Source organism: Capricornis sumatraensis, unplaced genomic scaffold (genome assembly GCF_032405125.1).
Source record: "Capricornis sumatraensis isolate serow.1 unplaced genomic scaffold, serow.2 scaffold3, whole genome shotgun sequence".
NCBI classification, from domain to species: Eukaryota; Metazoa; Chordata; class Mammalia; order Artiodactyla; family Bovidae; genus Capricornis; species Capricornis sumatraensis.
Window position 1 is genome coordinate 6,493,239 of NW_027184614.1, and position 19,176 is coordinate 6,512,414.

Below are 19,176 nucleotides of genomic sequence, written 5' to 3' on the forward strand. Positions count from 1 at the left end.
GGCAGAATGGGGAGAGTCCAGGAAGCACCAGCTGCCCAGGAAGACCCCACACCCTCAGGGGCGTCTCCTTCGTCCAGGGTGGGTACCTGAGCAGACACATGTTTCTGCTGGCAGCAGAATTTCGAGCAAGCAGAAGCAGCTGCCATACTGGTCAGGCCCAAGTCAGTAAACTCCAGGCAGGGCTGGCTGACAGTCAGTGTCATTTCAGAGCTTCCCAGTTGATGTGGCCAATGAGGGGGGCACTCCAGTAACCTCCCAGAGGGAAGTGTCGGTTCACCATCCCCCTGCCCGTGAAGCCCAGTGCAGGGTCCAGGTGAGCGTGCCCATGTAGGGATCAGCCCAACTGGGAATGAAGAGGAAGTGGGGAAGGCCTGCTCCACACACCACCCAGGACACACCCCGGGGCCCAGTCTCAGGCTGCTATGGAGCTCAGCACACCCGGCTCTGACCCTGAGCCCCGAGAACCCCAGCCTCTGAGGCATCAGGTGGACCTGGAGCACAGCAGCACAGAATACAGAGGTGAAGAGGCTGGGGCTATCCATGTGAGTGTGTGGGGAGGGGGTGCTGAGGTACACAGGGAGAAGTCCCCCAAAGCTGGTCTGGGCCTGGAACAAAGCCTGGCCTCACACCACCCATCTTTCACACTGCAGTCAGAGTGCATCCTACCCTGGGTATTCTTTGTGATTCTCTGGGAAGCTTTCTGTCCCCATATACACACATCAAAATGCTGGCGATGGGTAACCTTCTCTTCTCTCACAGCTCTAGCACTGGCCTCTCATTAGAACCAGACTCTACTTCCAAGTCCTGTCCCCACAGCAGTGGGTGCTACAGGTCCAGGACCCAGGGATCTACTGAGGGGAGATCGAGACCTGAGACTTCCCATCCCAAAGACACCGGGCCAGCTGGGTACTGGCCAGCACTCTGGGCATATCGGACCTCTGTGCCTGCAGGACCCCCAGCCACAGGCACCGATGTCCCACGCCCTTAATGAGAACATCCACCTCCACCTGCACCTGTACCTGCTCGGGCTTTGGCAGGAGAACCCGAGTCAGGGGATGAGTCACCACCTCTGCAGGGAAAGCCTGCCCTGCCTCCTGCCCAAGACCCAGATGCCCACTATGACTGACCTACCCCTGCAGGCAGAACGGGCCCCCGCTCTGGACAGAGACGCGGAGCCCTTTCTGGAAACACCTCATCCAGGGGAGTGGTTGGATCTGCAGCCTCCATCCCTGCCTGCTTCCCGTGGATGTCATCAACTCGCTCCCCACCCGGGGCAGATTGAGTGCCCTTCCCCTGAGCTTATTTGCATCTGGTGTGTGTGTAGCTTTCTTGTGTTTTTCTTTATGGCTTTATGTATTTTTTTCTGGATACAAGTTATGCTTTTAGGCTGGTTTAGAGACCATAGATTCACAGCTTGTATATTTTTTATACTCAACTAGATTCAACATTTAGCCAGAATCAAGAATCACTTTGAACTTTCTTTCAGGAAGTCTGAGAATTATTTCTCCTTCTGGATACTCACTTCTCCTTCTGCTTTCTCATTTTCATACCAATACATTCTCTCTTTTAAACGATTACACTCCTTGATCAACTACTTTGTTTCTTTCCTCTAGCATCAGACCTTGTTTCTTGCGTTCGGCCTGAAGTTTTCTCACGATCTGCTGAAACTGGTCTTGGATGCTAATGACCATCTTCTCTTTACTGTCGGCTCTGTTTTGTGCATTACCCAGTTGCTGTCAGAGCAACACGTTTTTCACTCTGGAGTTGGGATAATCTCTTCTCTAAGGATTTCTGCTTTCCAAGGTATGTATTCACTTTGCTGTGTTCATTCTGATATATGTGTTCAATTTCCTGCTTTTGACACTCTGATTGGCTTAGATCTCTCTGGACACGTTCTAACATCAAAGTCTTTTCTCTAAGATCATCTCTCGTGTGATGCAGCTTGATTTTCAGCTTATTGAAGATACTTTCCACTGTAGATAGTTCTGGGAAAGCTTCTCATTGTTATCGCTTAGATTAGCCAGATCAAACTTCATTTTGTCCTGCAAGCATAACCACTCGTCTCTCGCTCTCTGGAAGGCAAGTTCCAGGTCTCTTCTTGATGTCTGACCTTGATCATGATCGTGTAAGGCAGCAGCCAGTCTAGAACGGTAGGATTTCACGTCCATTTCCAGTCTTTGTTTACTTTCTTTTTCGTTCTCCAGCTTAGAGGTTAGCATTGTATTCTCAGCTGTCAGAGCATTAAGCTGGCCTGTATAGTGGGATATAGTCTTTGTTAACGTTTACTCACTCAGTTTTACTGCCTTTTGTAGATCATCATCCTTTACTTTGAGAATTTCCATGTCCTCAAAATAGTTCTCTTCCTTTTCCCGGTGCTGATGTTTCAGCGCATCTATCTCCAGTCTCAGCGTGGCAAGTTCATCCTGCAGCTTGTGGTTTTTGTGCAACAGGTCTTTTGCTTCTTCACAACTATCAGAAACCTAAGTGAAACAAAGGAGATTTTTAGCTAGTACTCAATAAAGTGACATTCCATGATTTCCTCTGAAATGAAAGACTAACTTGTATGTTTATGCAATGAAAAGACTGCACCAAGTGTGTCTCCAACAGGGAAAAATAAGGTTCAATTCAATCCTCAGACTTTATACAAGCAGAATTCCCAAAGATTCAAACATTTAATGGAAGACAATGAATCCACGAAAGTAAAAAAGAAATCCCAAGAGACTTTTCAAGAAGCCCAGAACTGGAAAGGCTTCTTTCTGAACTACAACAAACCCAGAAGGCTTAAAATAAAAGATTCATAGATCTGACTACACTTAAAAATTGCATCTGATGTGGAATATTTATATAATGGAAAACTAATAAGCCATAAAAAAGAAGGAAATAATGCTATTTGCAGCAACAGGGATGGGCCTAGACATTATCACCCTAAGTGATGTAAGTCACACAAAGACAAGTATTATATCATACTGCTTATATGTAGAATCTAAAGTGAACTTATTCACACAACAGAAAGAGACTCATGGACACAGAAAACAAACTTGTGGTGACCACAGGGGAAAGCGGGGTAGGGGAAGGGATATATTAGGATGTTGGGATTAACATATACACACTAGTAGATATAAAATAACCAAGAGACATGTACTGTACAACATAAGGAACTACACTTAATATTCTGCAAGAAGAATCTGAGACAGAATATGTGTGTACGTGTGAGTGTGTGTGTGAGTGTGTATGCGTATTAGTCACTCAGTCATGTCCAACACTTTGCGACCCCACAGACTATAGCCTGCCAGGCTCCTCTGTCCATTGGATTTCCCAGGCAAGAATACTGGAGTGGGTAGCCATTTCCTTCTCCAGGCTGCTGCTGCTAAGTCGTTTCAGTCGTATCTGACTCTGTGAGAACCCATAGACTGCAGCCCACCAGGCTCCCACGTCCGTGGGATTCTCCAGGCAAGAACACTGGAGTGGGCTGTCATTTCCTTCTCCAATGCATGAAAGTGAAAAGTGAAAGTGAAGTCGCTCAGTCATGTCTGACTCTTAGCAACCCCACGGACTGCAGCCTACCAGGCTCCACCGTCCATGGGATTTTCCAGGCAAGAGTACTGGAGTGGGTTGCCATTGCCTTCTCCACCTTCTCCAGGGGATCTTCCCAACCCAAGGACTGAACCCAGGTCTCCTGCACTGCAGGCAGATTCTTTACAGTCTGAGCCAGCAGGGAAGCCCCATTTATATAATATACACACACATATACATATATATCTGAATCACTGTGCTGTATACCTGAAACTAACAGAATATTGTTAATCAACTATAATTCAATAAACAACACCACTTGCTAGGTTTATAAACACTGTATTTGATACCTCTATACATCTACTTCACAGTAAGAGCCTTACCTCTGTATAAATAGACTAAATTTTGTACAAAAAGTTTTTCCTTGAGAATATGCTACCTTCTAACATTTTAATAGGCAATTACAAGAATTACACCTATTAACAACTGTACTAGGCAGCTGTACAAATATTAACTCATTTGCTGTAATGATTCTGGAAAGGAAAAAGTTAAAAATATGAGTAAGCTGCAGCCTTTTCGCCATGTCTTTGGACTCTACTAGTCTTCTTACATCAAAACACATGTCTCTAGTACAAACACATCAATACAAAATAAGCTTCCTATTTCATTCATGGTACATACACTAATGGTAAATAAGGTAAAATTTAGAAAGCTCTTAGAAAACTATGAGATTATTTTCTGCTGCAATAACTTTCATTATCTGTCCATAATGTTTAAAATAGTAAGATGGGGAAAATACAATGAAAAACACTTAATAACTATCACTAAATATATATTATGGCATATCTATCACTGTTTTCAAAATTTCCTTGTACTGAAATAAGACACTCACAGAGCAGAGTGCTCATTTTCTCACAAGCAGAAGAATGACATTCAAAATGTGGTCTCTGAACTGCCTATAGCTTCCTCCTTACCATCAGGGGAAGTGGTAAACTAACCTAATGATCAATCGAGGAAGTGAAATCATTACCAAAACCCAGAATATCTTTAATTGGTAGCAAGAGTTCTCTTTTTTTTTTTTTCTCCCATTGGTGTGGGGGAGGCACTTTTATATGTTGTTCTAAAGAAACTACTTTTTAAAGTGTTCAAAAGTGTTTTTACAACTGATGTTGCAGTTTTTACAAAACGAAAAACAGTAAATGATGTGAAAAGGTCGCTGACAGGATATTGGTTAAAGAAATGACAGTGGAGCCAAAAACGGACTCTGATTTAGACACTGAAGGTGATGATATGCATGGAGTAACCGACACGTTCACTCCAAGGCAGAGGGACTTGGTCAGGTAGCACAGTCAATGGTGGACCACACACGGTCTTCCTTGCCTAAACCACAATCAGGGTCCTGGCTCCCCCAAGATAGTCACAAAAGATTTGAGATCGATTCCTATGGAAAACATTAAAGGCCTCTCCTTGGATGAGGCCATCGTATGTCACTACCTGACTGCTCTAGACAAATGGATTTGAATTACAAATACTACTTTCCCAAGCTCTTCCTGAGAGCTTTTCATTGTGGGAGATCTGCTGCTAGGACCTCGAGGATGGGACCCAGTCCATGTTTGAGAGGGACATTGGGTGTGGGAGCATATACCTCTGCTCTGAGATGCCACTTGAGAACTCTGCAGAAGGAAGGATAACCAACTTCAAGAGTGTCTGGTTTCTACCAACTGCTGGAAAAAAATTCCTGCACCTCTCAAGGACGCCAGTTAACACTTGTCCTTGAGGACTCAGCTAGGGTAGCTGGAGCCAGCTCTGAGCTGTTCATGGGGCAGGTGGACTGGAGGGTGATGGGCACAGAGGGAGAGGGGTCCACGACCCTCAGCCGCCTGCCAGATTGAAGGCCAGAGGCAACCTGATGTAAAATTAGGCATGATGGTCCCTCCCAGCACCCCTTCTCTTCTAGACCTATTCACTCATGAATGGTCTGTCGAGGCTGAAGGATCGGTTGCCTGAGGTGGGCTGAGAGCTTAACCTCCAGTTTCTAAACCATTCTCAACCCTGTGGTTTCTCAGGATCTATTGTGTGAGCTACTGACGTGACCTCTTCCTCCCTCTGCTTGAAAAAGTGCACCCAGCATGTCAGGATCATACAATTCTTATTTCTAGCCTTGTTTCTTTGGGAACTGAATTTCTTTTGTTTTGTTTTTAACAATTAACCTAAAATTTCCTATAACACTGAACAAAATGACACTAAATAAATGGCAATTTTTTTAAAAAGGGGATATTATAAATAATATTGATAAAATCATGTTAGAAATTTGAAATTTTCACCAAAGATTACTCTACCTGATTCAGATTATTTCTCTCAGGCTTCAGTTTCATTTCTATTGCTTGGAGAGTGTGTTCTAGGTGCTGTTTCACTTCAGCTTCTTTATTATATTGGTCTTCTTTTCTTCTTAAATGTTCCCTCATTTTTTCATATAACATCTCAGCATTTCTTCTATTCTCTTCTTGCTTTAAGGTGAATCTGCAAAATTTAAACCTCTTCTTAGAAAATCATGAGATTATTCACTGCTGCAATAACTTTCGTTCCCTCTTCACAATGTTTAAAATAGTAAACGTGGGGGGGAAATACAATGAAAAACATTTAATAATGGTCAGTGTTTTCAGACAGAGGGTTAAGAAAAAAATTGCATAAATTTTTGTTTTCATTTTCTCTTGAGAAAAATGGCTACTTCATAAATCTATGGGTGGGAATGTAAAGTAATAAAAACTTTCCTAAGAATAGTTTAGAAATATAGATCACAGATCTTTTTTAAGTTCTCATACTTTGACCAAATTATACGATATTATTAAAGAAAATGTAGTTAAAATAATTAGAAAGGTAGAAATGCATTTATAAAAAGGTGTTCCTTGCAGTATTAAATAGAACACAGAAAAGTGAAAAACAACTGAAAGTCAATTTGGTAAATATTTAATGGGGTTTCCATTATGGCAGACTTTTGTATGGTCATGAAAATGATGATTTGGAAAAATATACATTAAGGTATTAGAAGCATTTAGTGTTAAGAACTTGATATATTATTTCCAAGAATTTCACATTCCACAATACTAATAACACTTTCTCCTCTGTAAAATCCTAGAGGATAAGTTAGTCCTTATAACACGTCTATGTCTCTGCAGTATTAAAGCAAACAATAGTTCAAATATTTCTTTAAAAGTGAGGTGTACAGTACCTCAAGCTGCTGCGCTCATGTTCCCACTCCACTTTCTGATGCTCTAACTGTGATTTCACTTCTTTGGTTTCTGACAGCTCTTTTTGTAGCCCACGAACCTTACTTTTCATTCTGTAAAATTCTCCTCTAAGTAGTTCACAGTGGCTTCTTTGGCTTCTTTGAAAATCTACTAATCTTTCATGCGACAGAATTGTATCTTGAATTTTCAACAAGCTAACAGAATCTGCATGATGAAGAAAACAAAGACAGAAACAAACGAAAAATTATGTGAGTAATTTTTGAATATAAAGGACTGTGCCTTTCACGTTCACTCATCCATGCACTGAACAAGTATTAAGGGTCTATAATGTGGAAGACATTATTATTCTAAGCTCTCCAAATAAAACAGATGTCCCTGGCTCTTGTTTAGCTTGAAACCTAGTAGCAGACAAAGACAAATAAAATAAATATGAACTCAGATAGATACTCTAAGAAAAGAGAGTTCTATGATCACATAACAGAACTTGACATAGACTGGGTCCAGGAAAGATTTCCCTGGGGAAGAGATGTCACACTGAGAAATGAAGGATGAGCAGGAAGTAGTAAGTAGAGTAGGAGGAACAACCCTGTGAACAGTCTCCAGCTGCCATATGTTTTAACCAAGACAGAGTGAACAGCTACTGATTTACCTTCCTGAGTGGAGCGAGCAAAAACAATGCCGAAAAAATACATTAAACAATGATTTTCATGACAAAGGGCTTCAGGGAACGAAAGACAATGATCCTGGAAACACTCAAGGTTAGCCTAAGGAATGCCCCAGCTCACTGCCTGGAGAGAATTTCCAGGCCCCAACACGGGGAGAAGGAATGGAAGCTGAGTCAGCCAGACTCCCTGACAGGAGGTGATGAAGCTGATAGTCTGGTGAAACCAAAGTGGGCAGAGATCACAGATCAGAACTGTGGAGAGGAGAGTGTGGAACAGAGAGGAAAAGGACCCTGGAGATCTGAGGAGGAGCCCCTCGGGCATTTAACAGAGGAATGAATAGCACCCATCTGGGAGAAACCACCTGAGACCAGGGAGAAACCACCTGAAAAGACTACAGGAACCTGTGACTGGTGCTCACTCAGTCCCAGGAATTCTATCTATTCTCATGAGCCAGGCTGGAAAAACTCCTATGTACCAGCAGAATGAACAGGGTAGTCAGCAAGGTCTTGCTTCCAAGGCAGGAAATAATCAGCCCTAGCCCCAGGGCCCCTCTGGATGCACCTAACGAATCATGAGAAGCAAGAGCACAGAAGGATCTCTGGAAAACTCTCAATATTTGGAAAATAAATCACACAGATCTAAATAACCCTTGGATCAAAGAGGTAATGAAAAGAGAAAGTACAAAGTATTTTAAACTGAAGGAAAATGAAAACATTAAGACCAGCAGACATTTTAGGAAACTGACAAGCTGATTCTAGAATTCATGTAGAAAGAAGGGTGAAAACTAAAACCAGATGGAACTACACAATTTTGACCTTTAACCAGGCAGCAAAGAGAGGCAACAGTTGGGCTTGAAGCAAGGGGGTAGCATGATGAGACCTGAATGTTTAAAAATAGGCAATAATTACAGTTGCTGTGCAGACCAAGGTTCTGCCAGGTGGAGTGGCAGGGAAAGAAGTCCTGACATCATTTCAGTTACTCTAGGAGGAAAATGATGCTGACCTGACCGTGGGTGGAGGCATAGGAAAGAAGAGTCAACAGAAGGTACAGTGAGTGAGAGGATCATAGGCCTGTGGCTCAGAGTATACACTCACTTTCATGTCCTTTTAATGCAAAAGAAACTTCTGAGATGCACAGCACTGTAACATATCCCTGGCTCTAGAGCAGTACTGAGAAGGTGTGCATATATCACTACTCTATATACAGACAGGCTTTCCGTTAACATTTACACTGCGGTCCTACCTTTACACCCCACGTCAAGAGGTTCTTGCAATGTGGAATTTGTAAAGCACATCACCATACTCAGAATCAGTCTCGGATGACTGAGTTAAGTCATCCAAGTTGTTCACGTAATTGATTTGTTCTTTGACCTACACGTAAACAATACTGTTTCACAATGTCTTTAAAATATGTATAAATACACCAAGTGTACAGAGGTGATAAATCTCAGTATCAAAACAAAAACAGACATTTCTTACAACAAGAGATTTTTATCAAAAGGATAACTTTATCAACAGTTTTTCTAAATGATGTGTTCAAAGTAAACTTCTCTACAACAAAGGATGATTTTCTTTTTTACCACTATTCCTTTGACAAAGTATTTTCGATAAGGATAATATTTTTTAAAGTTCATTTTTTTTTTACTATACCTTCTTCTTTTCATACCGTGTTTTCCTTGCAGGCCTAAAAGAACAAATGATTCTTTTCAGGCTAATATTAAATATTCAAAAATACAAACAATACCTAAACTTTTCTTTTTTATATAAACTCTTTGCATTGGCAAGTAATTGTCTATAAAGGATGCAGAAATAAATAAAAGCAGCATTAAAGGACACAGAAAATATATCAGTAATATTAATAAAGTATTAAAGTTAGATCCAAGGAAAGGAAAAACATAAAGTTACTTGCATTGTGTGATAGGAAACAGTATACAAGTGTTTTTTGCACCTGTCCTTTTCCATAAGAACTAACTTTTATGGCAATACTACCTATTTGGGAGGTATTCCTTCAGTCCTTCTAAGAAAGAAATCCATTTGAATAACCAAGATATTAGCTTTCTGAGGATGTCCTATGCATCAGCCATGCATTATTAGAAACACCTGACATGTCCTAAAGGCATTTTAATCCTCACAGTCATTCTGGGAGATAGGTATAGGAGGAAATGGAGCACACAAAGGCTGAGGAACTTGCCCAAGCCCACTCAGCATGTCACCAACAGACCCAGAATTCAAACCCAGGAAGTCTGGCTTCAACACTGCTCTTCCAAAATATGTTGAGAAAGTAATATTGAAAAGCCTTTTAAAGTAATATGATAGCAAATGAATCTATGGTATTATTTCAGGTCTAGCTATAGCTATAAATAATGATTTCTGAATCTTAAAACATATTTATCAAAAATTAAAAAGACTTCAGAGGTAGGCAAGCCTGCAAATTACTGTCAATAAAGTTTTATTTTCTGTAAAGAAATTCATCAATAGGCATTCATTCATCCATTCTGCTGTTTCTTCATGCATCTGACATACATGTATTGAGCACACAATATGTGTTAATGACACGCTTAGTAAAGGAAGCACGGGTTTTGTCATTTAAATCTTTATCATGCAAAAGGAATAATTTGTGAAAGACTGCTAATAATGTTTTTCTATTGAATATAAACAAAATCTTCCCCTTTTCCTTGAAATCTATAAACAACTATGAAGTTAATATGATGTGATGTTTCAGAGCACCTTACAGAATCATAGTTACTCACCATGTTACTATCAACTAGAATCATCAAGAAATGACCATATCCTATTCAGTACAGCCTAAGTGTTTGTAAATTCACAATTACATAATTTTTGAAAATCTATATATGATAGAATTAACTTAAGCAATCATCTGCATATTCCATTACATAGAAATATTACACTTCAGAACCAATGAACAAGCCCTTACCATAAAACTATACATGAACAGAAGTATTATGTACAATTAGTTTACTGTGATAGTTTAAAGATAATGTCATACAATCAATAAGCTTCCTACTATTGGAAATGCAAACAAGACTAAACTAAATAAACACACCCTCTGCTGGCTCATTTCCAATACCATGCTGCTGCTACTGCTAAGTCACTTCAGTCGTGTCCAACTCTGTGCGACCCCATAGACGGCAGCCCACCAGGCTCCCCCATCCCTGGGATTCTCCAGGCAAGAACACTGGAGTGGGTTGCCATTTCCTTCTCCAATGCATGAAAGTGAAAAGTGAAAGTGAAGTCGCTCAGTAGTGTCTGACTCCTAGCGACCCCATGGACTGCAGCCTACCAGGCTCCTCCATCCATGGGGTTTGCCAGGCAAGAGTACTGGAGTGGGTTGCCATTGCCTTCTCCTTCCAATAGCATACATACTCTAAAAGCTCCCTTCTTAACATAAAATAAGTAACACCTGTGAACTCCACATTCCTCTTCAGTTACCATCCAGTTCTTCATTTCCTGTCCCAATAACATTCCCTACTGAATGTTTACATGTATTCATTACAGTCCAGCTTCCAAGGGGACTGTTTACTGAAATGACTTCTGGCCAAAGGCACTGGTCCTCACCTTAACCTTTAAGCAGTATTCGTCCACTAGAGTTGAGCAGTCTTAGCCTGAGCACTGTATATTGCTGCTCTATTTCCAGAAGAAGTATTCAGTGTTAATATTTCTTCCCCTACAAACATGGAATCTGGAGAATGTACCTGTCATCACCCTGATCCACTTCCCTTAAAATGCTGTCATCATTCACATGCAGCAGACCACCAGTCAATGAATCAGTCTTTTCAAATATTGGTGCAATCACACATTCTTCTGGTGTCCATTTGTCATCATTCTTTTTCTTTACTTCCTTCCTGTGCACACCAGGATAGCTACTTTTAAAAGTCCACAAAAAAGCCTATGTTTTCTAATAATTCAACTGGTAAAGAATAAAAAGCAATCAGTTCTTATAAAATTCCAACTCTTACCCATCTTAAGTCATTGATTAATTCACAAGACAGTTATAGAGTACCAACCATATGCAAGAAAACAAATTCTTCTTTCAAACACAGATATGATTATGATACAATTATGATGTATAAAACTTGACATATGAAAGTAATAAGTGAAATAAGGAAAGATTTGCAGAAGAATTGAAGAGAGGAGGTCATGAGAAACAGAAAAGGGAGAAAATCATTATACTTGGAGACTCGAATGTGAGCACAAACATCAGGCACAGGACGTCTGGGTTGTTTCTGAGAAACCTGGAAGGAAGAGCACAAAATACATGGAAAAAAGTAGAGAGATGCATCTGGAAAGACACTGAGAAGAACCTCAAGGGCTATGTTGAAAACCTGGAGTCCACTGGCTAAGCGCCTTGACTCTTAGACATGGGAGTCATAAGTAGATTTACATTATATTTTTTATTTTGCTACTAAATATAATAATGGTGAATTTAGGGATTTCCCTGGTGGTCCAGTGCTTAGGAGTCCACCTACCAATAAAGGGGGCAGGTGTTCCATTCCTGGTCAGGGAAGATCCTGCATGCCATGGTGCAACTAAATCGTGCTCCACAGCTACTGAAGCCAGCACCCTAGAGCCCACGCTCAGCATCCAGAGAAGCCACCACACTGAGAAGCCCAAGCACTGTGGCAGCAAAGACCCAGCGCAGCCAAAAATAAGTCAAAAAGAGAATTCACAGAGAAAAGCCACACTTAATTTAGGTGGTATTTTAAATGACATGAGGCACGTATACCATGAAAGAAGAAACAAAGGAAATATTTGGCCAGGGGAGGAGAGTTCACTTTTAAACCACCTGCATAATGTGGCGACAGCGGCATCATGGCTGAAAGACCGATGCCTCATCAGTTCTCCCGCCACCAATGCAATCTCGCCTCCATCCATGGACACACTCAAAGAGCTAGGAGAGAAAAACCAGCCAGCCAAGAGTACTCTTTCTAGAAAAGTTGTCTTTCAGAAATGAAAGAGAAATAAAGACTGTCCCAGACAAAGCAAACCTGATGGAGTTCATCACCACTAGTCCCGCCTCTTGAGAAATGCTGAAAGAAGTCCTCAAACTGAAATGAAAGGATGTTCATTAGCGACGAAACAAATTTAACTATACAACACACTGATTAAGACAAGTATGCAGTCAAATCCAGAATATTCCATATGTAACATGGTGGTATGTTAACAAAGGAACTCTAGTAAATAAGGCCAAGAGTATTAAAAAATAACTATATCTCTAGTAAAATATAAAATCTGTACATCACAAACATTAGCTCAAGTCAGAAATTATTTTATAGTTAAATAACAAGGGGTGTGCTGTTAAATATTGATATAGGATTACCTATCAGAACCCTCATTCTGCATAGCAGGAAACTCCTGGTTGCTATTTCCTCCACGCTTTCTCTGCTGAAACAATCCATTCTCATCAGCAGCATTGCATACATTCTCTGATACTTCCACTTCACTACTTTTGTGCTTCTTTTCTTCTTCAACCTTTAATGGAAGTTTGACACTAAGAATAATTGCTATGTACTGATTATAAAGATCTTTGTTTTCAATTTTATTATTTGACTCAGTGCTCGCCCTGAATTTAAGTGATAAAAATATTTCTGTGTTTATTTTAATTTTATCACTTACAAGTCACTGAAATGTTTGTAAAATCTGCTCCTTTCTGTTTGAGGAATTTTGAAAATTTGAATTTTGAAAATTCCCAAAATTTCAAAAATGGCTTTCTTAATAAGATGCAATTATTCATATTCAGTCTTCCCCACCTGACTGGCAGAGACAGAGAAATACAAAGACAAAGACACAGAATCTGTCCTCTTTGGTCTTTACCACCTGGAGTTTCCATTAAACAGCCAGATGTAGAGGATGTGACACCTTCATGCCTCAGAAAGGAAACATTCTTCTCTCTGCACTAAAGCAATTCTTTCCCCTCTGCCTTTTACAATTCATTTTTCACTTCCATCTGGGAGATAGCAAAAAAAGTCATGGTGAACCAGAGTTTACCAAAACACAAGGAGCAGAATGAAACTGAGGAGTTGTTAGTTAGTGTGGAATTCTGGAATATAAGTAATGCCTCCCAATTCCACATTCAATAACCACCAAACCTTACAGCTAGAGGATATAGAAATAATTTCCTAGTATTGCCTCACTATTTACCAAAAACAGCAATAAAATCAAAAAATGTTCAAGGTTTTCTTTAAGGCCCCTAAACAGGCACTCCATAGCATTTTATGCCACCAGAAGAGATGATACAATTCTGGAATGTCAAATGTTATATATTACCAAATGAATTCATCAGATTAATCAGATAAGTTAAAAGTGTGACTTTGGCACAGTAACTCAATGCCTTAGTTGGGGGTAAGGTTCATCTTTTTTTTTTTTTTTAAACAGGAGAATACATACGAGTTTTTTTGTTTGTTTGTTTTTCTTTCTTTCTTTTTTTGTCTTTTTGTCTGTTCAAACTCAGTCAGAGCACCTCTTACACAAAAGAGTAAACGAACAATTTAAAAAACCTTATTACTGAAAAAAGAAAAATCTCATAGCATCTCAGAACTCAGTCTTCTCCTTTGTAGAGAAACATTTTTTTTTTTCTTTTTTGCTCAGGGTTTATACTACATATGGTCTTCCCGGGTGGCTCAAATATTAAAGAATCCACCTTCAATGCAGGAGACCTGGGTTCAAACCCTGGATTAGGAAGATCCTCTGTAGAAGGGAACAGCTAGCCACTCTGGTATTCTTTCTAGCCTGGGGAATTCCATGGACAGAGGAGCCTGGAAGGCTACAGTCCAAGGGTTTGCAAACAGTTGGACATGACTGAGCAACGTTTATACACACACACATACACACTATCTATGTAACAAAATCACACATGTCAAAACTTTCTACATTTTAGTAAACAATATAATGGAAAGGTCTGTCTCAAAAGAAACATCTGAGAGTGCTGATTAAAGCATATGTGGGAGCACATGTATTTGTTATTTAAAAGATGCTGAAGCGGCCATACTGGAAATCTAAATGCCCAGCGATTCCGGAGAGCAGAGAAGATCACACATATTCAACCACAATGAAGAGATTAGAGGGAACACATGTTCATGTCTCATCTCTCAGTCATTCTTCCCATTCTATGGAAATATAACTTATATTTAACCCAACAGAGTTAAAGGGGGGGAAAAAAAGACACAAAACCCTAGCTGATTATTCTTCTTAAGCAATTTCCTTGGTGCTTATTCTGGCTCAGAAGACCACATAGCACATAGCTAAATGAGTTTCCCAGTCCATATGAAGACTGATGGAGAAGAATTAGATATTAGAATTGATTGAAGAACAAAAGCCATGAAAATAGTTTCCTGAATTCCTGTTATTGAGATAATAATAGATTTCTACACAATTACTTCTTTGGATGACCCCACTTTATTCATAAATGGAAAATCAAAATGGACCACATCATCAAGAAAGAGAAAAATCAAAGCAAGAGAAAATGAAAAACTCTTTTGGAAGTTAAATTTTATCTTTTTCAGAGCCAGCAACTCTACTCGAAACATGCCTATTTCATTCTTAAACATATCCGTCTCTAATTCTTAATTTACATGCACTTCAGATGCGCTGTGACTATTAGGTGGAGAAGAATTCCCATTTTCTAATTCGGGTTCCATGCTTTTATTGTCACTAGCACGGCAATTATCTGCATGCAGTGGCTTCTGGAACCAGTCCTGTATTGCTTTATTTTTCAGATCAGTTTTTTAACAACAGCAAGGGGAACGTGAATTTTTATTTGAATTTGATGTTTCATCTTACCAGAGTAGACAAGCCACAGACTAGAATGACATGCCTGTCCCATGTCTAATTTCTGATTAGTGGGATCTTGCTTCATTTTTGTGACATCTGCATATCAATCTCTTGGTCTTTCACTTAGAATATAACTACCGGCTCCCCTACTTTTTTATTTTCTGTATCATTACAAAAACTCTCCTCAATTGTCATAAACACATGTTCAATGTCTAGCTGATATTTTTCAAAGTCTACTTTATTTTCAGGGAAACAAACCTTTGAAGATGACCCACGAGCCTATCCAAGGGACCCAGACTTTACAGACTACAGAAAAACATTTTTGAGACTGGGTTCTTTTTGTTCAGGAAATGCTTGGAATACTAGAGAGACAGATATTCCAAATGCATCTTTTTCCTCACAATCAGGTATATTATTTGTAAGATTAGGAGATATTTCCTTTTGGTTTGCTCCTTCTTTAAGGTTATCACGTAGTGGATCTTCCTCAGGAGAAACGGTAATTTGGCATTCCTCACAAAATTTCACTGAACTTCCACTTTAACTCATTCGTGATGGACTTTAACTTATCTTTCCATTCTAATTTGCCTTGTTTGATACACATTTTCTTATACAGTACTACACCAGATATTGAAATTTACAGTTTTACATACCTGTGCATGGTTTTCTCATCTTCATCAAGTTTTTCTTGTTCTTCCTCAGTTATCATTTCCAAGTCTATTTCTCTTGACAGATCTGCAGGTTTAGTTAATATTATTTTGAATGTTTAGATAAAAGACATAATCCTCACTTAAAACATAGATCTAAAACATTGTGTGAAATGACATTAAATCAATCTTAATCTTCAGCTGAATATTTACTTCTTTAAGAACTACTTCCAATGACCTAAAAACTTCAACAAACCATTTGGGAAATACTAGATGTCACCAGGTTGCAGGCACACAAACAGCTCAAAGATTCAGTCACTGCCGCTGCTGCTAAGTCGCTTCAGTCGTGTCCGACTCTGTGCGACCCCATAGATGGCAGCCCACCAGGCTCCCCGTCCCTGGGATTCTCCAGGCAAGAATACTGGAGTGGGTTGCCATTTCCTTCTCTAATGCATGAAAGTGAAAAGTGAAAGTGAAGTCTCTCAGTCGTGTCCGACTCCTAGCGATCCCATGGACTGCAGCCTACCAGGCTCCTCCATCCATGGGATTTTCCAGGCAAGAGTACTGGAGTGGGGTGCCACTGCCTTCTCAATCCAAACAGCAGTGAACAAAACAATAAGAAACCAAACAAAATACAGGACAGACATATAAAGTCACCATACATTCTCTTCTCTACTTCATAACAGGACCTTTTTAACAACATGCCAAGCATCAACTGCAACATTATTCAGGGTTTACAAAATTCCTCTTGCTTTTTAGCTTTAATCAGTTCCTTCATCTGAAATGCTTCCCTCTACTTTTCTGACAAATTACTTTTCATCTTTTAAGGCTCAACCTGCTTTGTGAAGTTGTCTTTGATTACTGCCATCTTTCCCCTGATAAAGAGGTATGCCTTTCCTTGTGGCTACCTTAGTACTTTAAAGATTTTTCTAGTGTATCTTTCTAGATTTTCCTAGTGATAGATATAGACATGAACAGTAAATTATTCCTTTATATGCCTATCTTCTTGGCTCCTAGACTGCAGAGGACAGGCTCTTAAAAGTCATCTCGGTAAATATAGAATTTTTTTTTTGAAGGATAACTGCTTTACAGAATTTTGTTGTTTTCTGTCAAACCTCAACATGAATCAGCCATAGGTACACATATATCGCCCCGTTTGAACCTCCTTCTCATCTCCCTTCCCATCCCACCCCTCTAGGTTGATACAGAGCCCCAGTGTCTCTCATTCAATAATTATTTCTCAGGTTTCCGCTCAGTACTAGACACTGGAGTTTAACGAAAAATGTAGAAAAAGGTGTCAGGGATGGCTTTTCTAGAGATAAGGCCTGAGGGCAGACTTACACAGTTCAAGGGAACAGAGGGCAGGAGAGGGAGAGCATTTCAGGCTGTAGCAAGATGGGGAGAGAAGCACACACACCACAGGGTAGATATTTGTCCAAAGTGAAGGGATGGGACTGACGAAGGTCATGGCATCCATTCCCATCACTTCGTGGCAAAGAGATGGCGAAACAATCAGAACAGAAACATACTTCATTTTCTTGGGCTCCAAAATCAATGCAGATGGTGAATGCAGTCATGAAATTAAAGGACACCTGCTCCTTAGAAGAAAAGAAATGACAAACTTAGCATATTAAAAAGCAGAGACGTTACTTTGCTGACAAAGGTCGTCTAGTCAAAACAAAGGCTTTTCCAGTTGTCATGTATGGATATGAGAGTTGGACCAAAAAGAAGATTGAGCACCCAAGAACTGATGCTTTTCAACTGTGGTGTTCGAAAAGACTCATGACAGTGCCTGGACTGCAAGGAGATCAAAACAGTCAATCCTAAACAAAATCAGTTTTGAACATTCATTGGAAAGACTGACACTGCCGCTGAAGTTCCAGTACTTTGGCCACCGGATTCGAAGAGCTTACTTATTAGAAAAGACTCTGATTCTGGGAAAGGTTGAAGTCGGGAGCAGAAGGGAATGACAGAGGATGAGACGTTTGGATGGCATCACCAACTCCATGAATGTGAGTTGAGTAAGCACCAGGAGATGGTGAAGGACAGGGAAGCCTGGAGTGCTGTGGTCCCTGGGGCCACGTAGAATCATACACCACTGAGCAACTGAACAACAGCAGGGACAAGTGACGAAGGTGCCAGCAGCAGTTCAGAATTCTAGAGCAAAGGACTGAAAGGGCTAGAGATAAAGGGTCAGGCAGAAGGCAGATTATGAGAGCATCAATGGCGCCTTAAGAGGTCTAGACATTAATGTGACTCAGAGTGCCTCATGGTCACGTTTGCTTTTGAGACTGGTGGCTCTAAACACCACGGGAGGGAGGAATCTGAAGGGCATAAAAATAACCGGAGGAAGGTGAATCTGAAGGCATTAATACTTGGAATAACAAGGTGATGCAGGCCTGAACTGAGGGAGTTTTTACAGAAATATTTAGGGTATAAAACTTTTAGGGTACAGTATAGACTAAATCTTTAAGAAACAAATAAATGTACAAATCCAGGGACCCTGAAGGATAAAATAATTGCTCGTTATTTTATAAAATGTATTGACTGAGAAGAAAATGATCCACATGAACTGACTGAAGTGGCTTCTATCTATTCTGTAGTTTTCCTATCTCACATCGTCCAGTGTTGAAGGGACTCCTGTAGGCATTTTATTTGAATTTGTTTTTCTTGGACCTACCAAGCTCACAGAGAAACAAGAGCAAACAACTCAGTTGTATAGATTAAAAGAAAAAAAAGACAAACATGTTGAGTTTAGAGCCTGTAGTCACTATTCTAGGAGATAACTGAGAATATTCTGTAAATGCAAGATGAGGATAGAAAAGAAAAAAGTACAGGAGTGAAAAAAGAAACAGTGGATGATTTCTTACCATAGTCCTGACCGTATGCTAAATTAATTAGTATTTATGGACAATACATTCTTAGACATGGTTACTCAATAGACTGGGCATCCTAGTAGAATTAGAATTGACTTTCTATATACTGCTTTTAAGTGATACACCACTCCTTTATACCAAGCTCCCTTGTGAACTCTTAATTCATTACAAATACTAAAACAAGTTGATATACTATGTGGACACAGCTGAGAAGGAGGTACTATATAGCAAATTTCCCATGACTCCCATTCCCACTGGGAAAGTCAATTCTAAAAAATACGAAGTCATAGAAAACACAAGAAATATTTTACTATTTGGTATCAGAGTTGATTTTGCAGTTCTACTGAATATAATCATAACTAATACTTATGAATTGACAGCCATATAAAAACATCACTACGAAGTCCCATTTTGAGAAGGCAGTCTCTAGATGGTACCTAGTC

General features: G+C 39.9%; 1 pseudogene; it reads right to left on the reverse strand.

Annotated features, from left to right (window-relative positions):
• LOC138072328 (ankyrin repeat domain-containing protein 26-like) overlaps nucleotides 1-19,176 on the reverse strand; it is a 78,859-nt pseudogene that overhangs the window by 20,034 nt on the left and 39,649 nt on the right.